This window comes from Hemicordylus capensis, chromosome 4, assembly GCF_027244095.1.
Source record: "Hemicordylus capensis ecotype Gifberg chromosome 4, rHemCap1.1.pri, whole genome shotgun sequence".
NCBI classification, from domain to species: Eukaryota; Metazoa; Chordata; class Lepidosauria; order Squamata; family Cordylidae; genus Hemicordylus; species Hemicordylus capensis.
In genome coordinates, this window is record NC_069660.1 from 278,429,561 (window position 1) to 278,449,520 (window position 19,960).

The 19,960-nt window shown below is 42.4% G+C and overlaps 1 protein-coding gene across 4 annotated transcripts in view; it reads left to right on the forward strand.

Moving 5' to 3' along the window:
• CNBD1 (cyclic nucleotide binding domain containing 1) overlaps nucleotides 1-19,960 on the forward strand; it is a 275,403-nt gene that overhangs the window by 208,200 nt on the left and 47,243 nt on the right. The gene's annotated exons all lie outside the window — the stretch shown is intronic.

Genomic DNA, 19,960 nt, shown 5'->3' on the forward strand with positions numbered 1-19,960 from the left:
CAAAGCCACACACACACACACACACACACACACACACACACACACACACACAGTTTAATCTACAGCCTCTTTGCAGTGGTAGATCGAGACCTCTGTTTTCTGAGGCATGGCACAAATGCTGCCTCCCTGTTCATATCCTTCTCTCCCTTTCCCATTCTCCTTTTTCAAAGTGGGAGGCGGGTGACATCCTAGTACCACCTCACTGCTATGCCGGTAATCTGCTACCTGAGGCAACCACCTCACCTTGCCTCATGGAAGGGCCGCCCTGCCTCTTTGTGTCCTAGGGTGGATCTAAAGCAAGAGTTTCCAACCTTGGCTCCCCAGCTCTTGTTGAACCCCATCCTCCCCCATCAGCTCCCATAATCCCCAGCCACAAATGTCACTGTGGCAGCGAATGATGGGAGTTGTAGTCCAACAACAGCTTGGGACTTTAGGTTGGGAACCCCTGATCTAAGAGACTGGCTATTGCCTGATAGATAGGAGACCCCTGGGAACTCATCTTAGAGTGATTTATAGGTATACATTTTTAAAATAAACGGTCACAAGTCTAAAGCAAATAATACAGTCACAGGATGTACATTTTTGTTTGCCTGAACCACAGCCGTTCATGATGCAATTTCCCTGATTTTCTTGAACTGGTTAAATCTCAGGTTTAAAGAAGCATGTTTTTTGTAACAGATATATCTTATTTTGAGTCAGAACATTAGCATAGTAGTATCTACTGACTTGCAGTGACTTTGTAAGGATTTGGGCAGAGCTGTTTCCCAGAGCTTTGACCTGAAATCCTTCTAACTGGAGACTCCAGGGAGTGAATCTGGATCCATCTGTATACAAAGCGAATGCTCTGATATTGAGCTATCATGGAACCAGTGTCTTTTTGGTTATGTGTATACTTGTCAGGGAGCCTCGGTATATCTCTGTTCTCAATGCATGGTTAAAATTAAACGAAAACTTGTCTGCCATGCACATGTTATTAATGTGCACATGTACTGCAGCAAGATTTAGTCTGCGTGTCAGAAAAAGTGATCTATGAGGCAGCCCTAAGCTAACACCAAAACAGTATGAGTAAAAGAGGCAGCCTTGGTAGAGATGGTCTTTCAGGTAGTTATTTCATAAAAGCTCTTAACCAGATGTGCCTTGGACCTTGCAATAATAACATTTTATAACATTTGAGTTGTTAACCTTTGGTGCCCTGGCTAAAATCCAGTGCCGATGATTACATTCTTCCTCCCTCAATTCCATTTGCAGATTGAATTGGAAGCAGTATCCCTCAGTTATTTTCTTAAACTATCGCTGTAAACTGCTTTGGTCCTAAAGCTGCTGTGTAGGTAGAGTGGTGTCGATAAATCCCTGAGGCTGAGCAAAGGCTACCTTCCATACCATATAAGAATATACGAACATCTCAGTTCAAAGCAAAAAAAATCAAAACAAAGAAAACTCTTGTTGCAATAGAAAAAACCATTGTTATTAGTTATTTTAAAAAACAAAACACTGAGCCTTTTCTCTCAAAATCCTGTGAATTTTTGACAAAAAGCTAGGAAGGCTACCAGTATTTTGCAGAAGCAGAAGTGCCCCAAGAGATGTCTGTCTCTTAGTATTTATTTAAGCAATGTCAAATAAAAAGGATGTTATAAAGACTGCTATTTAAACATTGTCAAGGTTGCATAGAGTTTGCTTAAGATTTCTGAGAAGCTTTGGGTCTCTTCTTACCTTTACCTGGAGCAAGTGCCCCTTTTGATTTTTCATTTCTTTCAACTGAAGTCTAATGGCCCAAAATGCTCTAATGCAACTTAAAAGAAAAGGCAGAGTAAAGAGAGACCAAAGGTTATGAGCCATCAATTCTTGTGCTGAATAATTAAAAAAAAGTGTTCAGGTTTCCTCTCAGCTATGCAGGATCTAAGAAAGTGCCACACATTTCAAAAGCATAAAAGGAGCTTTATGGCTTTGAACGGGTAATATTTTTTCAAACAAAGAAATGCAAAATAAGGAATATCACTGGATGTAATTGAGGACATGTCTCCCATAACTTTCACAGTTATGCAGAATTTTAGCAGATGCAGTTTTTTCTTGGCACTGCGGCACCGTAGTCTGTCAAATGGCATCTCCCTCTTTTTCTCAACTGTTGAAGGTACAAGAGTCCTTTTCTCCACATATGAAATTTCCACCTCTACTACTTGTTAACCACTCTTATTGTAACAGTAGTGGTTTGAGAGGAAGCTTGCTAGTATTAAATTATCTTTGAGTGTATACTTCAGATAAGGGCCTCTTCACATGTAACAAGTTCCTGCATCACAACAAGGATTATTCTCTAGTTGTCAAACTATATGTGATGTGGGAGATCCATGACTGAATCTTCATAGTTCATGACTGAATTTCCTGACTTTTATAAAAGTTTAAACGCACCTGTAGAAGTGTAAGTGGAAATTGGATTGGGGCAGTGATAATAGGGGAGTGGAGTGAAATGTCACCCTTTCCCTGTGACATTTTCATAAAAGAAATAGCACTTCAAGTTTATTCTAGGCCTTTTTCCAGAGGTGGGGAGGAAAGCATCTGTATTTTGCCTCTCAAATAGTAGCTCTGTGTATGTGTTGGGGAGTAATTTGGTATTTGGAAATGGTATGGGGGAAAGGTTACATTCCCATCTCCTACCATCATGATAGTGATTCGATTTACCCCTTTCTCCAACTTTGTTTAAACTTTTCTAAAGGTCAGGAGATAGGATCACTGGCAAGGGTTAAACAAGATCCTGCCCTATTGCTTTAACAGTATCAGACAACAAGAAAATAGACCGACTCAGACATTATGCTGAATGAGAGTACAGATGTCTATACACTCATATATGTGTTTGTGTGAATGACTATTGATTCAGTGATTAAATGCCATCAAGTCAATGTCGACTCTTACCAACCACATAGATAGTTTCTCTCCAGGATGATCTGTCTTCAGCTTGGCCTTAAAGGTCTCTCAGTGGTGCATTCATTGCTGTCATAATCGAGCCCACCCACCTTGCTGCTGGTCATCCTCTTCTTCTCTTTCCTTCAACTTGTCCCAGCATTATGGACTTCTCAAGAGAGCTGGGTTTTTGCATGTCTCCAAAGTATGATAGTTTGAGCCTGGTCATTTGTGCCTCGAGTGAAAATTCTGGATTGATTTGTTCTATGATCCATTTGTTTGTTTTACTGGCTGTCCATGGTATCCTCAAAAGTCTTCTCCAGCAGAAAACAGGGGCGTAGCAAGGTTGGAGTGGGCCCAGAGACAAGATTTTAAAATGCCCCCCCGCCCGCTCACTGAAGCTCAGCTCATGAAGTGAAGAAATCTTAAAAGAGGATGAATAGTTGCAAGTCATGTAATGGTACTAGAGAAAGACAGGCTGTTATAGTAGCTCAAGGTCTTAACACTCACATCAATTTCGGAGGATGAATACAACTGAAGGAAGCCCGGGCGGGTGCATGGCTGGGGGAGTCAGTCATGTGACTTGCCTCTGGGGGGCCCCCCAAGGCAGTGGGCCCCCAGACAACAGTCTCCCCTTGCCCTATTATAGTTACACCCCTGGCAGAAAAGTTCAAAAGTGTCGATACTTTTTCTGTCTTGCTTCTTCAAAGACCAGCTTTCACATGCATAGAGTGTCACAGGAAAAACCATTGTCCGAATTATTCTAATCTTTATAGGTATAGACACGTCACGGCATCTAAATAGCCTTTCCAAGGCCTTCATTGCAACCCTACCAAGTGCTAGTCTGCGATGTATTTCTTGACTGCTAGATCCTTTACTGTTGATGGTTGATCCTCATTTTAAAGGTGAATCTGGATACAGGCCCTTCAAATGCATGGTACAGATAGGAAATGTACTGCTGCACCTGCATTCAGCATAACATGTTAATGATTGTATGTGTGTACAGATCTGTATATGTGTAGACTTTACACTCATTGTATGAGTGTTGAACATAATGTGTAAACAGGCCTATTATGGATGTAGCAACTCCTGCATGCTATGAGATAAAACTCAGTTTCTGCTTGCTATAGTGTAGGGGTGTTCACAAATTGGATTTTGCTACTTGATTCGACCTTGAATCGAATCTCAACATCTTGAATCAATTTGTTGAATCAGCTGACATCCGCCATCTGCTTTGATGATTCAATTCATGAATCATCACATCGATTTGTGGTTGAATCATTTGAATAAATCCATTTGAATTGAATTTATTCTTCCTCAAATCATGGTGCACATCCCTACTGTAGTGAGTTTGGGCAGAGGCTGTTGCATCACTGTGGTGGAATAATTTATTTATTTATTTATTTATTTATTTATTTGAAACATTTGATATACCACCCACTCTGAAGAATCTGGGCTGTGTACAAAAACATGAAAAACAAGACAGCATTAAAATTACATTCTAAATAAAACTAAAGTAACTAACAAAAAGGAAAGGGGGGGGGGAAGCAAATAGGTAAACTACAGGGTAAAAGCCTGGCGAAAAAGAAAAGTCTTCAATAGAGATTTAAAAATCAACAAGGAAGGAGCTAAACAAATCTGCAGGGGAAGGGAATTCCAGAGAAGTGGGGTAGCAACCGAGAAGACCCTTTCACAGGTCCTAGCACCTCTTGGAAATCGGAGACTGACAAAAGGGCCATCTGACCAGATCTGACCGGATGGGATGTAACTGGATGGGAGAGGTGGGTCTTTAGGTAGACAGGTGCCAAACCCCACAAGGCTTTGAAGGTCAAAACCAGGACCATAAATTGAACTCGGTAGTGAATAGGCAACCAATGCAATGACTGCAGGAGAGGTGTTACCCTGTCATATTTTCTGGCACCCTTAAGTAAACGAGCCGCTGCATTCTGGACCCATTGTAGCTTTCCGATCATCTTAAAAGGTAACCCTAGATAGAGGGCGTTACAATAATCTAGGTGGGAGATAACAAGGGCATGGGTCACTGTCATTAATGTTTGCCGATCAAGGTAAGGGAGTAATTGACGAATCAGGTGGAGCTGGGCAAAGGCACTTCTGGCTGCAGCCTCCACTGCTGTTCAAGCAGGAGGTGCGAGTCCAAAAGGACCCCCAAATCACATACAATCTCCTCATCTACAACAAGGTTCACATTCCAGCTGTTAGTCGGTACGAGGGCTGAGTAAAAGTAGTTCAGTCTTGGTGGTATTCAGTCTGAGTTTATTTTGATTCATCCAGACCTTAACAGCTTCCAGGCATCGAGTAAGCACAGGAACAGCATCTCCAGAATGGTCTGGGATGGCAATATACAGCTGAGTATCATCAGCATATTGATGAAATCTCACCCCAAACCGAGAAATGACCTGACCCAGCGGCTCCATATAGATGTTACAGAGGACGGGGCAAGAACTGAACCCTGGGGAACTCCATAAAGGAGTGGCCATGGGTCAGAGCATCTGTCCTCAATGCATACTGACTGGACATGCCCGCTAAGGTAAGAATGGAACCACTGTAACACAGTGCCCCTGATACCCAACCCACGCAAGTGGTCAAGGAGGATAGCATGATCGATAGTGTCAAAAGCCGCTGAGAGATCTAAAAGGACCAAAAGAGGGACACTACCCTCATCAAGGTCCTGAAGAAGGTCATCTACCAGAGCAAGCAATGCTGTCTCTGTGCTATGCTGAGGCCTGAAACCCGACTGAGAAGAATTAAGATAACCAGTTTCCTCCAAGACCCTCTCAAGCTGGGCACATACAACTCTCTCTAACACCTTCACTACAAAAGGGAGGTTGGAGATTGGCCCATAGTTGTCAAGGACCTCAGGGTCCAGGGAGGGTTTCTTCAAGTGAGGGTGAACTATTGCCTCTTTAAGGGCTGCTGGTACAAAACCCTCACGTAGCGAAGAGTTAACCAAATCCCGTAGCCAAGAATTAACATTCCCACCAGCTGTTCTAACCAGCCAGGAGGGACAAGCGTCCAAGCAACATGTTGCCGCACCCATATCCAAGAGAATTGTGTCCATATCCTCGACCAACTCAAAGGTGTCCCATATAACATCACAGGGCAGAATCTCCTCTATCTGATCAGATCCTACAGAAGTAGAGTCCAACTCTAGTTGAAGGCGGGTGACTTTATCAGCAAAGAATTGAGCAAATTGATCACAGCAGCCAGATTGAACTTCAACCAGCTCCTCTCTCCTAAGAAGGGAGCGAGTAATCCGAAATAAGGCCTCTGGACGAGAGTCAGCTGATGTGATAAGAGCGGAGAAACAGTGAGATTTCGCCACTCTTATCGTTCTAGAATATTCCCGAATATGGGCAAGTAGTCACATTCGGTCATCTTCAGCATCAGTTTTCCTCCAATGACGTTCCAAGCGTCTTTTGGTCTGTTTCATCTCCCTAAGCTATTTTAAAACATAAAATCTTGGCTTTTTGCCCAGGCATTTATTTGATTCTCTGCTGCTGCTCCTTATAATCGTTATTGCTTTTATGCATTTTGTTTTATATATTTTTAATCAGATTTGTTTAATATTTTTTCCCCCACTTAATATTTTAATTGTGTCTTTTTTACCATCTTGTGTTAAATTTTTTTTGCTGTAAACCACCTTGGGATTGCTTTAATGAAAGGCGGTATATAAATTTAACAATCAATCAATCAATCAATAAGCTCCTCAGATAACCAAGCGAGTTGGGATCCACGAACCGTAAGAGGACGCTTGGGAGTAATTTCATCTAACGCCCTCGTGGCCTCGGTGTTCCAAGATTCCACGAACTGTGATGGAGAAATGCCTACCAGATTGCAAGGAATGTCCCCAAGAGCCTCCTGGAATCTGACAGGATCCATGAGGAACCTGGGGCAGACCATCCGTGTTGTAGTGCTGTCCCGGTAGGGACAGGGGGCTGCTGCAATCTGCATATTATTCAGAAAATGTTCAGACCATGGCAGGGGAGAGATGACAATATTTTCCATGACCAGATCTGCCTGCCATTGTCCCAAAAGATAAACCAAGTATAAGGTATGTCCACCCACATGAGTTGGGCCCGAAATGATCTGAGACAAGCCCATGGTAGCCATAGAGCTCAGGAACTCCCGAACCATCAAACCCCCATCAGGAGCTGGAAGATTGAAATCCCCCAGAACCATAAGTCTAGGGGGCACAATCACCAGGCCTGACACCAAATCAAGGAGCTTGGAAAGGGCAGCAGATGGACAATGAGAAGGTCGATAAACCAGGAGAAGCCCAAATTTGTCACTTCAACCCAGACTTACAGAAAGTAAGATTAATTGCTCTCACATAATATATATGGTGTCAGAGTTGTTAAAGCATCATATTATACTCTGTCCCTATTGAACCTGTTAGTATCATGGCTCTTGTCCTTAGCAGTGATGTCGGGGACTATACTGATGCATTTTACCAAATGTCCCTAGGATATAATAAACAAGAAACCTTACATCATTCTAATTTTCAAGTTAAGAATACTTTTTCAGGTTTCATAATTTTATTTATGTAATATAGTAGTGCTTTGGAGCGAAGATAAAGAGACCAGATTTAAAGCAATAAATGTAACCGGAAAACAATGTGCTTTATATTTATACACTGGAACATTGTCTAGCTTTAGTATGTTAAATAAAATGAATGAATTGCTCTGCATTTCCTTATGAGAAGACTAAATAACTATTCTTAAAACTAAAGTGTAATCTGTGCTTTAATCTATGGTATTTTAAAAAGCATATATGCTTAGTCAATTTTTTTCTATTTACTACAAGTCAAATAATGGCATAGTTAATTTATGAATGCCTGTGAAGAGGTCTCTGTAAGATATTTGAACTAACATCATTTTACAGAGGACAAACTGGTCCTGATCCAACTGTGCATGCAGCTAAGGTCCTTAATGCCTTTTCAGAAAATTACCAACCACGTCAATCAGCTAGTTAGTAGGGAAATGTGGGGAAAGGGAAATTGATTCAAATGGTGCACATGACTCCAGCTGGAAAGGCAATGAGGGGCATCACAATTGCTGCCCACTGCCACTACTGTCTATTGTCATGTGGTAAGCCATGGTCCAGCCACATTCATTCATTCATTCATTCGATTTCTATACCGCCCTTCCAAAAATGGCTCAGGGTAGTTTACAAAGAGAAATAATAAAGAAATAAGATGGATCCCTGTCCCCAAAGGGCTCGCAATCTAAACATGCAAGGTGAGCTGTCTATGGGAGGAGAGCTGGTCTTGTGGTAGGAAGCATGAATGGTCCCCATTGCTAAGCAGGGTCTGCCCTTTTTGCATTTGAAAGGGCACTGTAAGGTATTCTCCTTAGGGGATGGGGCTACTCTGGAAAGAGCATCTGCTTGCTTACATGCAGAAGGTTCCAAGTTTCCTTCCTGGCATCTGCAAGATAGGGCTGAAAAAGACTCCTACCTGTAACCTTGGAGAACCCACTGCCAGTCTTTGTAGACAATACTGAGCTAGATAGACAAATGGTCTGAATCGGCAGAAGACAGCTTTCTATGTTCCTATTTATGTGGTTAGCAGATGAAGGCTGAATACAGTCCCCACACTTCCCTCCTTATAAGGGGTGGTGCTGAAATTTCAAAAACATGACATTCAAAGCAAATTTCAGGCTTCCTCCAAAGGTGAAACACTGGTGAATTTTCAAGGGAAGTCAAATACGTTTCTCTAAGTCTGGTACAATTGCTTGGGGCAGTATTGCCAATTCCGTTCCTTACTAACTCTAGTCAGCGCTATCACCAATTTTCTAAAAGGCATTCAGTAATGCACATAGAGCCTCAGCAACTGGAAGATGGTAGGAATTATGCAAAGCACCCATCTACATGTGGTTTCCGCTTCAGGGGATTTCAACCTTTTAAACAAGTGTACCCCTTTGGTCTGAGACCTTCAACTCAGGTATCTCATATAGGTTTTTAGTTTGTGTGTATACACTAGGTCTGTGTAATATTGGATTTCCAGTATCAGAAATGGCCCAATATCGGAGCTATGATAAATAATTCTGATCCATTATAGGGAAGCCTATATTTGATTGGAATTATCTGATACCGTATTGGAGATTAGGAATGTGCAAATCAATTTGGGTACAAATTGATTTCTACCCAAATCTAGCTGATTCGGGCAATTTAGAGAGAGAACAAATCATCCCTGTGGTCCATTGGCTAGATTCAGGTCCAAATCAAATTGAGCTAGATTTGATTTAAATTGATTTGAGATTCGGATTCCTCCTATTATTCCCCCAGATCCCCAGCTTTTTCTTTTTTTTAAAGAAGCTAAGCTCTAGCCCTTGTAGAAGTGGAGTTATGGAGCAAAATGTTTGGTCTCTATTTTTCAAGTGTTTGGATTTTTAGGTGTATAATAACCTTTCCTCAATGAATCCCTATGAGGATTCATACACACCTTCATTTCTTCTATTCATTTTGACTATCTCTGGACAGTGCCATGTGCCAACTACACTCCCCTCCCACCCGCAAGGTACTACTCAGTTTATGTTCTAGGCATTTTTTTCAAGTGTTTAGACTCTTTGGTGTCTAATAACCTTTCCTCAAAATGAATCCATATGAGGATTCATTATACACCAAAGAGTCTAAACACCTCAGAAATTCCTAAAATGTTTGGAGGGTAGTTGGCACATGGGATGCCACTAATTCACAACCACCACCCACAAAACAGTGGGGTCAAAATGAACAGAAGAAATGAAGCGGTGTAATGAGAAGACCAAGGAATCTAAAAACTTCAAAAAAATCCTAAAAAATAAACTGAGTACCCCACTGTGTGTGGTGGTGGGGATGTACAGTAGTTGACACATGGCAGTTGACAGTTGGCACTCTCCAATGACAGTAAAAATGATCAGAAGAAATGAAGGCATATATTGAATCCTCATAGAGATTCATTATGAGGAAAAGTTATTAGCTACCAAAGAATCTAAACACTTCAGTATTCCTAAAAAATAAACTGAGTACCCCACTGCTTTGCAGTTGTGTGCGTGTGTGTAGTTGGCACATGGCAGTTGGCACTGTCCAATGACAGTCAAAATGAATAGAAGAATGAAGTTGTGCAATGAATCCTCATAGGGATTCATTATGAGGAAATGATATTATACACCAAAGAATCCAAACAATCCAAAATGTGACCACACATTTTGCTCCATAACTCCACTTCTACAAGGGCTAGAACATAGCTTTTTAAAAATAAAAACTTCAAAAAGAAGAAGAAGAAGAAGAAGAAAGAAATCTGGGGATCCATGTTAGGGTTAGGATAGGGCGACTTCAAATCCCTATTATTTCCTATGGTGGAAATATACATAATCAGTAAAAACTAAACAAAATCTTTGAAAAGCAATCAAGTGTCTCACTCCCTTGAAATTTGGGTTGTAGGTGGAACCCATGGGGACCTACCTACCACCCCAATTTGGTGCCCATAGGACCTTTAGAAGTGGTCCAAATCAATCCAAATCAAATCTAATCTAATCTAAACCAAATCTGGTGTGATTCGGGGGCACAGATTCAGACACAAAGCAAATCAGGGGTGATTCGATTCAGGCACAAATTGTATTGACAGAATCAATTAGTGCACATCCCTATTGGAGATATCAGGTCAAACTGTTGAAATAATATCAGAATATTGGAGCACAAAATGGCAGCGGAAATGCAAAATGGAGTCCTCATCCCCCCTATCCAAACTTGGCTCCGGAAAAAAAAAAGGCATCTTTTGCCATTTATCTGCCTGCCTGCCTACCTACCCACCCACACACCCATGCATTTATTTGTTTATTTAGACCATTTTTAATTTAACTTTTACTTTCCACTTTTAAAAGCAAGTGGTAGATTCTCAGAAGTGACATCACTTCCCCTGTGATTCTCGGATGCAACATCACTTTTTGCTGCAATTCTTAGATGTAAATACAATCTCTAGGTTACTTTTACAAATTTATTAAAAATGAATGGATGCTGGATGGACAGATTTAATTGAAATTAAGTACAAAGAGTCCTACCACCCTCAACTACCTGTGTGCCTAATTTAAGAATGTTCTGCCCAGACCAAGTTTTGGTCTGGGCAGATGAGCAATGTGAAGAGCCTGCAGTGGAGTAGTGGGCAGAGTGGGCCTGACCCACGCTCCCTGCACACGAGCAGTCCGCTCACCTTGGGCAGCTGGATCAGCCACTCACACAATTATTGACTCTGTCATGGAGCCACTTGGGGCGGCAGGGATCGGGGGCTTCCTGGCCCCTGGGATTCCCAGAATGCCCCACATGAGTGTACAGGGCATTAGGGGGAGTCCTGCAACACCAGGAGGCTTGTTGTAGCCTCCCAGTTAGGGGTCTCCTCATGAGTCGCGGTGCAGAGGTGTGCTGCAGCAACACATGACCAACTAATGGGGTTAGCGGAGCACTCTATCTGCTAACCTCATTTAAGGGGAGGGGGATTTAAGCAGGCTTGCCATCAGGAGCCACACAGCTCCCGGCGGTTCACACGTGTGGTGGAACCTGTGCTGCACTCCCTTGGCGCCATTTCCACCGTGTGAGAATTGCCTCATTGAGTAAAATGTAGGACTACTATACAGAGTATAGTATAACTTACAGAGATGTAAGTTTTGGGCAGTATAAAAATATGTTAATAAATAAATAAATAAATAAATAAATAAATAAATAAATAAATAAATAAATAAATAAAATTTAATTTCTTGAAAATATGGTTGATAAAAAGGTATACATCAGATGGGACTAGAGAGTAAAAGAGCAGGTAGGCATAGAAGACGGAGAGAACTGGAGAATGGGAAAAATGAATGGGAAATTAGGATATTTTAGCAGGAAGTGCCTTTGTAATCTAGTGAATGGCAATCCACTTAGCTTAGCATTATTTGTTCTTTTTATATCCTGGATCCCATTCTATTTGCCACTCATAATTTTGTTTCTTTTCAAGGACTGGCAGATGTGTTCTCTGTATTTTTAGACTTCTTTAAAAACTAGAAATGAAGATGAATGTACTGGATAAAGATAACAAGAGCTTTCCTATTTTGGTACCACTGTGCTTTTCCTAATCCTCTAATACCCCCTTAACTTCTCCAAATCTTTGCATGATTATAGGATATAATTTTGTTATGCTTCAGATGTGGAGAGATTTTTAGATCCAATACAAAATTGGCTTTCAGCTTCTCATGTTCCTTTGCTGTTTTGCATACAGAATGTAAAACAATACAGTGAGTTTCCGCAGTTCTTTTTAACTTGGAACTTAGTTCAAGTGTCCATGTTCGTTCAAGACAAATTCTTCAAAACTGGAACTTCCAAGAGTGGTTTGGTTTCTTTATTTTTACTGGGTTTTTAAAATTTACATTTTCTCAGTAGATGTTATTATTTAACTTTCCCTCTATTTTATCTATCTATCTATATAATTCTCCTGGGTGTGCCTTAGAATGTGCATCCCAGCGCCCAGCTGATTGGCTGGGCAGCAGATGCACCTGATTGGCTGAGGCACACCCAGGAGGATTGGTCACCACGGCGGCAACGGGCCCAGCTGTGGAGGCAAGGCCCAGGAGGGGAGAAAGAAAGGGGGGCAGAAGTGGCCATGGGGAGGGGAGGCGGATGGGCCCGGAAGCGGAGACTGGGGCAGAAGGTGGGGAAGAAGAGGTAACCGCCAGCCCCAAAGAGCGCACAGATGCTCTGTGCGGGGTCGGCTAGTTTTATATAAAATGCTGAAAATTCTAATAAGGATTAGTCAGTTTTTCCCGTATGAAAGTGTCTGCTTTTAAAACCCACTTGCCCAACTATCCTAGCTAGATATCACTGAAGAGAGGCAGTTTTGCACTGAAGAGATTGAACTGAAGAGAGGCAGTTTCAGCATGTTGTACTAACAGAAATCAATGCAACTTTGGATGGTTAGAATTGCTTTTGGTTACTTGACTGATAGCTTCCTCATTAGTTATCTTTTCCCAGTGATGAAGTCAGTGGTCTATCTTTCATTCTTTGGGATGTCTGTGTGATACAGTCTATGCTGGTACTGTGATCTACTGCCATGCTGATGGGTAAATTAGGATCAGTGCAAGCAGTGCATGCCTTGTGAAGATCAGTACCAGTTCATAGTAACATAGGAAGCTGCCTTATACTGATTCAAACCATTGATCCATTTAGCTCAGTGTTGACCACACAGACTGGCTGTAGCTTCTTCAAGGTTACAGACAGGAGTATCTCTCAGCCCTACCTTGGAGTTGCCAGGGAGGGAATCTGGGACCTTCTGCATGCAAGCATGCAGATGCTCTTCCCAGAGTGGTCTCATCCCTATGGGGAATATCTTAGAGTGCTCACACATGTCTCCCATTAAAATACAAACCAGGGGGACTGTGCTTAGTAAAGGGAGCAATTCATGCTTGATACCACAAGACTAGCTCTCCTTCCCAGAAAACTGCTTTCTGTGAGCATGCCCTCCATATATCTAGGAGAAGATTCAGGATTATTTTTTGAGTATTCAGTAAACTATATCCACAGCCTAGCTACATGAAACCCCTAATACAATGATCTTCATTATTTATCAAGCAGGGGCCACTTAGGCAGAAAACCTTCAATGTGTGAGCCAATTCCCACTGTTCTCATCTCTGCACAGCACAGTAGGACCTCATTATTCACAGATCCATAATCCATTGTTTTGCATATCCACATTCGGATGATTGGCACCCAACCTTGGTATATGCGGGCAGGGGGAGGGATGGCAAAGGGTTAAATCCATGTCTCCGCGGATTGGGGGCTGGCTGGGAATTACCTCCAAGGTCATTTCTGGCTGCCATTTTGAGTGCTGGAGCCATTTAATGGCTTATTTTCAAAGAAAAAACTGCTTTAAAATCATTATTTCCCACCAAAAAATGGCAGAATGGAGACTTTTGGGGGACATTGCTGGAATACTAGGACCTGTGGAGCATGGTATGGCACTTTATTTGGGTTTCCCCCCCAAGGTTTTTACCTGTAGTTTGCAATTTTCTGTGCCCTTCGGAACCTAACCCCCACAATCCCATTGACTTAATGCCTCAGTATTCGCGGATTCAGTATCCACAGCACTAGCTCAGAACGTAACCCCCACAAATAATGAAGTCCTCCTGTATTGAACATTTTTCAGTGCTGGGAGAGGCCCCTTTGAGAGAGAGAGAGAGAGAGAGAGAGAGAGAGAGAGAGAGAGAGAGAGAGAGAGAGAGAGAGAGAGAGGCCTCTGTTAAGAGCTCCATGGGGAAAGTGCTAGGAAGGGCTACATATCCCCCAGCACCCTGTGCATGCTTTCCAAGATGGTACAGGGATTCAAGAGGGCTCCATTTCCCTAGAAGGAGCCCCACTGGCACTGAGAAAAGTGCAGCGGTGCACGGAGAGAACAGTAACACCTTTATGGTGCCAGTGGGCCAAGGGACAGTGCAGAGCATTTACCTTTGCCCAAACTTCACACAAGCCCAGTCAGTCAGGGAGCTGCACTTTGGGTTGATGGGGGCTGCCACTGGCCCCCCAGCCTTACAATGAAGAATACTGCCATAACATATTTGATTATCATAAGGAGGGATGATCTCTGTATGATATTCTGTACCGAGACAGTGTGGGCTACTTGCCTGCTTGCATGCTTTCTGTACACAATATGGTATTCAGGATACCAGACTGTGAGGAGAAAGCCTGTGCATGGAGAAGATGTACATTTCTGGGCTCCGTATAGAAGATCAGATGACTGCACATAGGTCAGGGATGTGGACAGGAAACACAATCCTAACCTTCCTTCCTTCCTTCCTTTGTCTCTGAATAGGGCATCTAAAGACGATCCTTTCCTCTAACAAGGCATGGCAGCTTTTGTTTGTTAAATGATTGATCACATCCTCAGTGCCTGCTCTTGGTAATGTCCATCCATTTATATATAAAAGATGGAATAATTGTTTTGCCAATTAGAGCGAGATTATTTGTCCATTAAAAGGTCCTCTATCAGTGTGGAGTGTTGCTTTTTCAGACATTAGATTGAAAGGCTAAGCTGCAGTCTTCTGCCATTGAACTTGGAACCCAACTGGATGATGCACCTATTGTGTGACTGAGGCCTGTGTGCTTGATTTTGCTAATGAAAATGACATGTGTGGCACGTGGCTGATCTGGGATTGGGAAGCTTTAACCCTTTGTCCAGCTATGGTCCCAGTTCAGATTGTTGTCCCCAGGAGAGGCTTTCTAACCTGGGGAGGGAATCTCCCTTCGACACCAATGAGACCTTTTCTCTTGGGGCAAAGAGCAGCTATGGGAGGCATTCCAGATCAGGGCTGCACTGAAGGCAGAGGGTTAAAGCTGCCAGCGCTACTAATACTACAACAAATATTTATATTCCTCTTAACACAAAAGTTCTCAAAGTAGTTTACATAGAATAATAATAAATAAGATGGTTCCCTGTCTCAAAAGGACTCGCAATCTAAAAAGAAATACAAGATAGACACCAGCAACAGCCACTGGAGGAATGCTGTGCTGGGGTTGGGTAGGAAGTCCCTCACCTTGGTCTGAATCTGTATCACTCCGTGTGTGCTGGTTGTATTACAAAAATGAAGCACACAGGTCCCAGTTACACAATAGGAATATTATCTGGTTTGGCCCTAAGTGGGGCTTCCAAACACACCATGAACGTGATGCCCAATAATAGCCCTACTTCCTAAAGATGCCTTTTCCTCCTTATGATGCTCAGAAATCTCCATTTGGGATACCTGATTCATTCCCAAAATTGACACCAGCCTATTAATCCAAGGAGAGATGTGAAAAGAGCTGGATGGAGAGGAGCCTCCTTTCTTTTTTACTTTGGGGCTGGTGGGGGAAGCGTGAGCAATTTACTTCGGAGCCCTCATTGGCACGAAGCTTTCAGCTGTAGCCGTGCTTCATTTGCCATGTATTCAAAGGAGGGGGTAGAGAGGCTCACCAATACACCAAGGCTGATTCTTCCAAGAAGTGCTCTCATCGTGAGCTTATATTTTCTTCTTTCTTGATTTCACACACATTGTATTTTTAAAGCATGGCAGATTGCTTGGCTGATTAAAACAAAATAAAAAAATCTCTGACAGGATGCAGCTGGTAATGCTAGCATTAGTGTATTGCAAAGTGCAGCCAGAGCTTCCATGGTGATCCAGAATTATTCCCAACTCCCCCACTCACTCGCATCTCCCCCCACCCCATTTCTGGCACAAGCAATGATTCAAGCAATGGATGAGTTGCAGAATCTCTGCTGCTTCTGCTGCTGTACAGTGTAATTTAAAAAAAGAAACTGAAGAGGGAAAGCAGGAGAAAAGCCAGTGGTAATGAACTATAGAAAGCAGGCATATGTGTCAGAGGTGACATAGCTATGGTCTGTTATGACTTATTAACCTGGCATATTGGTTTATTTGTTAAAGAAACGGCGACGATGCAATGTGTGTGCCCAGATGACTATTTCATCCTAGCATTTAGGCTGTGTTTAAAATCTCAGACAGATTGAAGCAGCAAGACTATAGAATAAGGCAGTGCTTCCTACTGAATATCTCTGGCCCTCTAGGATGAGAGCTGGTCTTGCCATGGAAAAAATTACCCATCACATGAGGCCGTTGCAAAACAGAGCAAGCCCAGAAGGCTTCTTTGTGGTCTGGCATCTCTTCCTACAATTCGCTGAGGACTACGACATCTCTTCGCAGCCTCCATCCCCTAATAAATGTGTATATAGCCAATAGAGACCTATAATCTTGAAATTGGTTCTTTCCCTTTTTGTTTTTCCTTGCCAGCTTTTCCAACTGTATGTCTCCATGTAATAATGGGATTTAGAGGATAACCATATATGATCAAAAGGCTTATAGGGATTTTTATGTGATTTAGCCGGCTGTTGTACGCTGCCTTCAGCACAGGCAGAAAGGTGGGCTATATACATTTTAAATACATACATACATTTTATTTCTTTATATAGCAGATAAACCACCCCAGATATCTGAGCAAAGAGGCAGCTTTTAAAGTGGTGATTCTCTTATATTTAGCAAGGGGAGAGCAACTGGCCCTATCCAGCCTCAGCACAGCATCCCTCCAGTGGCTGTTGCTAGTGTCTAGCTTGTGCCCCACACTTTCTAGGATTCTTCTCCTAGGGGAGTTAGTCTTGGGATCTAACTTGATGGGATGTTAAAAATGTTTCCTGAGTGTGTTTCCTTTTTTTAAAAAAGCAGCCAGTGTTGAGGCAATCCAGATCAGGACCGTGGCATGGTTGGAAGAGACTTTCTACCCCCTTTTTTCGTGCTAAAATCATCCCGATGCATCTATTTGTTCCAAAGGTGCTGTTTGCCACAATGACACCTTCAGGGGCAAATATTCACTTCAGCACGATTTTCAATAGGAAAAATCCCTACTCCACTAAAGCCCTACTCCACTGCTCCTGGGTGGAGTGGGTTAAAGCTCCCTCTGCCCATGCCATGATCTTGTCCCAGATGACCTTCTACAGCTGCTATTTCAAGAGGAAAATGCTCAGGAGATTAGGATACATTTAATGTCTCAACTACTTAGGTGCTGATCTGGAGTGGTAGAGAAGAGTCCAGATGGAGCAGGAGCAGGCATTTGATGCTATCTCCTCCTGCCCACCCCCATCCCTTCCCATAAGACAGACTTTTTTCTTTTTACAGAATTTCAAAAGAAGTTTGCTTCTGTGCAAAGATTTTTGACATCATCCACAGGAATTAAGATGGGGAAAGCATAAAGTTCAACTAAGTTTTGGAGGGAAGAAGAAGACACTTTTGCAGGGAGAAAATGTTTTGGGGATTGAAGATTCAGGTTACTAGATTTGGTGGTGGGAATCCAGTAAAATGAGCGAGGGATCCTCAAATGCTTAGAAGGGGATCTGCATCCCTGATCATCCACATTAGTAGAGTGTGGCAAATATCTCAGTTGTTTAAGCTGACAAATGGTAAAATTAAGGGATGGAAGGCAGATGAAACCAATTATGAGCATAATGTCTGTAGTTTTCTGGAGAGTGGGGTATCTTTGCTTATATGCCATATTTAGGACTGCAATATTTAGTAGGATATTTCAATTTATTGACTTAGTCAATTTTTTTTCTCATTTTCTCTTCTTCACTTAAAGTATTTGGAAAAAAATGAGTATAATAAAATAATTAGACTTTAAAGATATTTATAAATCCACTTTGGAATCTTGGCCTGGTTTTGAAAAGAGCCTAGCTGTTACTCAGTCATATCCAGCCAGCAGATTCTCAGTTGCATCCCATAACTAACAACTCCTGCTATATTATCTATAGCCAGATGCTAAGCATGCTATATAAATGGGAGTTCAAGTAATTAACAATCTGGACCCCAAAGCCCATACATATTACTTTTTTGCTGACTTGTTAAACTGTAGCAGCTGTAGCCTTTGCCCATTACTCTTCAAGCCTTTGGCTGTAATTACTGCATATTCCCCCACCCCCTCTCTTCTGCACTGCTTATATAAATGCTAATTATTCTCATTTTATCATCTTAGGTTTGGACATCTAATAGCCATTGTTATCTGCTTGCCTTGTCTTGGATATGGCACATGCTATTTGTGTTATTAAAAATGTCATGTCTGAAATGACATTGCAGCTGCTAAGATAGAAGGAAAACAGCAATTTTTAAAAATGAAATGTAGACTTTCCCAAAATGTGTTACTTCCTTTCCTGGGGGTGGGGGGATGCAAGTAACCAATGCCAAGGGACAAGCTGAGGGAAAGGTTAACTGCTCACAGCAAATACAAGTCTAGCTGAAGGTGCACTTAACTCTTATCCAGAGTCATGATTCTTTACACATGAGTAGGACTTCCTACTCCCAAGTAGTTCCATTGGCTCTAATTTTTGCAAGCCACAGAACTCGCAATAACTTAACATTTCATTCCAGAGGAGTATAGCCCACATACCAAACACGTGCCTTCAGGGACTAATAGTCACTGGGTGTATATGTGTGATTTTTTTGAGGAAAGGGCAATTTTGGTCCGCTTCAGTCTATCAAAGATGTATCTAATGTCACATGTAGTTTGACCCTTAAATGAGAAAAAATCAATATGTATACTGACTGACATCATTTGGAGCAGAAGGGCAGAAGCTCGCTTGATTTCGATTTTCAGTATGAATACAGACTGTGAAAGTGGGGCCTTGTGATCCTTGCGACCCACTCTGGGGACAGGTGTGGAGTTTGGCTGGGGAAGTACACCTGTCAAACCATAATGCAAGCATCCTAAGGCAAGTCAAGACTGGTGTGAGGACCAAACTTACACTGTCCCCTTCTTGGGAGCAAACTCACTCCTCTGTCTACCAATTGCAGCCTGTTTATTTTTTCACATAGGACTTCTCATTCTCAGTGGTAACTATTCGGAACGGAGGACCAGACTAGACAAAACACTAACCATGTCATTGTCTCCTGTATGTGCAATTTGCACACCCAGGCCCCAATAAAGACAGGATACATGTAATTGGAGAACCTAGGGCCACTTTATTAATACAAATACAAAGAACCTTCAGTGAGGAACTTACTAAATAGAGTGCAAGTACCATCCATGTGGGTCAGCCTCATAAGGAGAACTGTCCAAAACAGAGCGAAGGACTGGTGTTGATTCAGCATGGTCCCAAGTGTGGACATCATCACAACCGCAAGGTTTTATCCCACTGAGGGGTGGCCAGCCAGTCCCATCCCAACCCAGGCCGCAAAACTCTGAGTGGTGGGCCCAAGTCAGCCTCCAAGTGAGGGCAGATCCTAGCCCAAAGGCTACAAAGCCTGCAAGGGTTGTTCCTTGGCTCCCAACTCCCCTTAATTGGTCCTCTAGCCCAACCCGCACTCACCTGCAAATTGACCAAAGTAACCTAAGCAGTGGAAACCCTATCAGGAGCATCAGTGAGAAGTAGGCAATAAAAGGCCACCCCCAGAGCCAATAATGTGTGACCCCAAAAATTCCTACTTGGCCTCCAAAGTGTTGGGAATTCTCTCTGGTAAGAGAAACCCTTTTTCATTATAGCAGAGTGCACAGAGGCACAACATAGCGGAATTTGGTT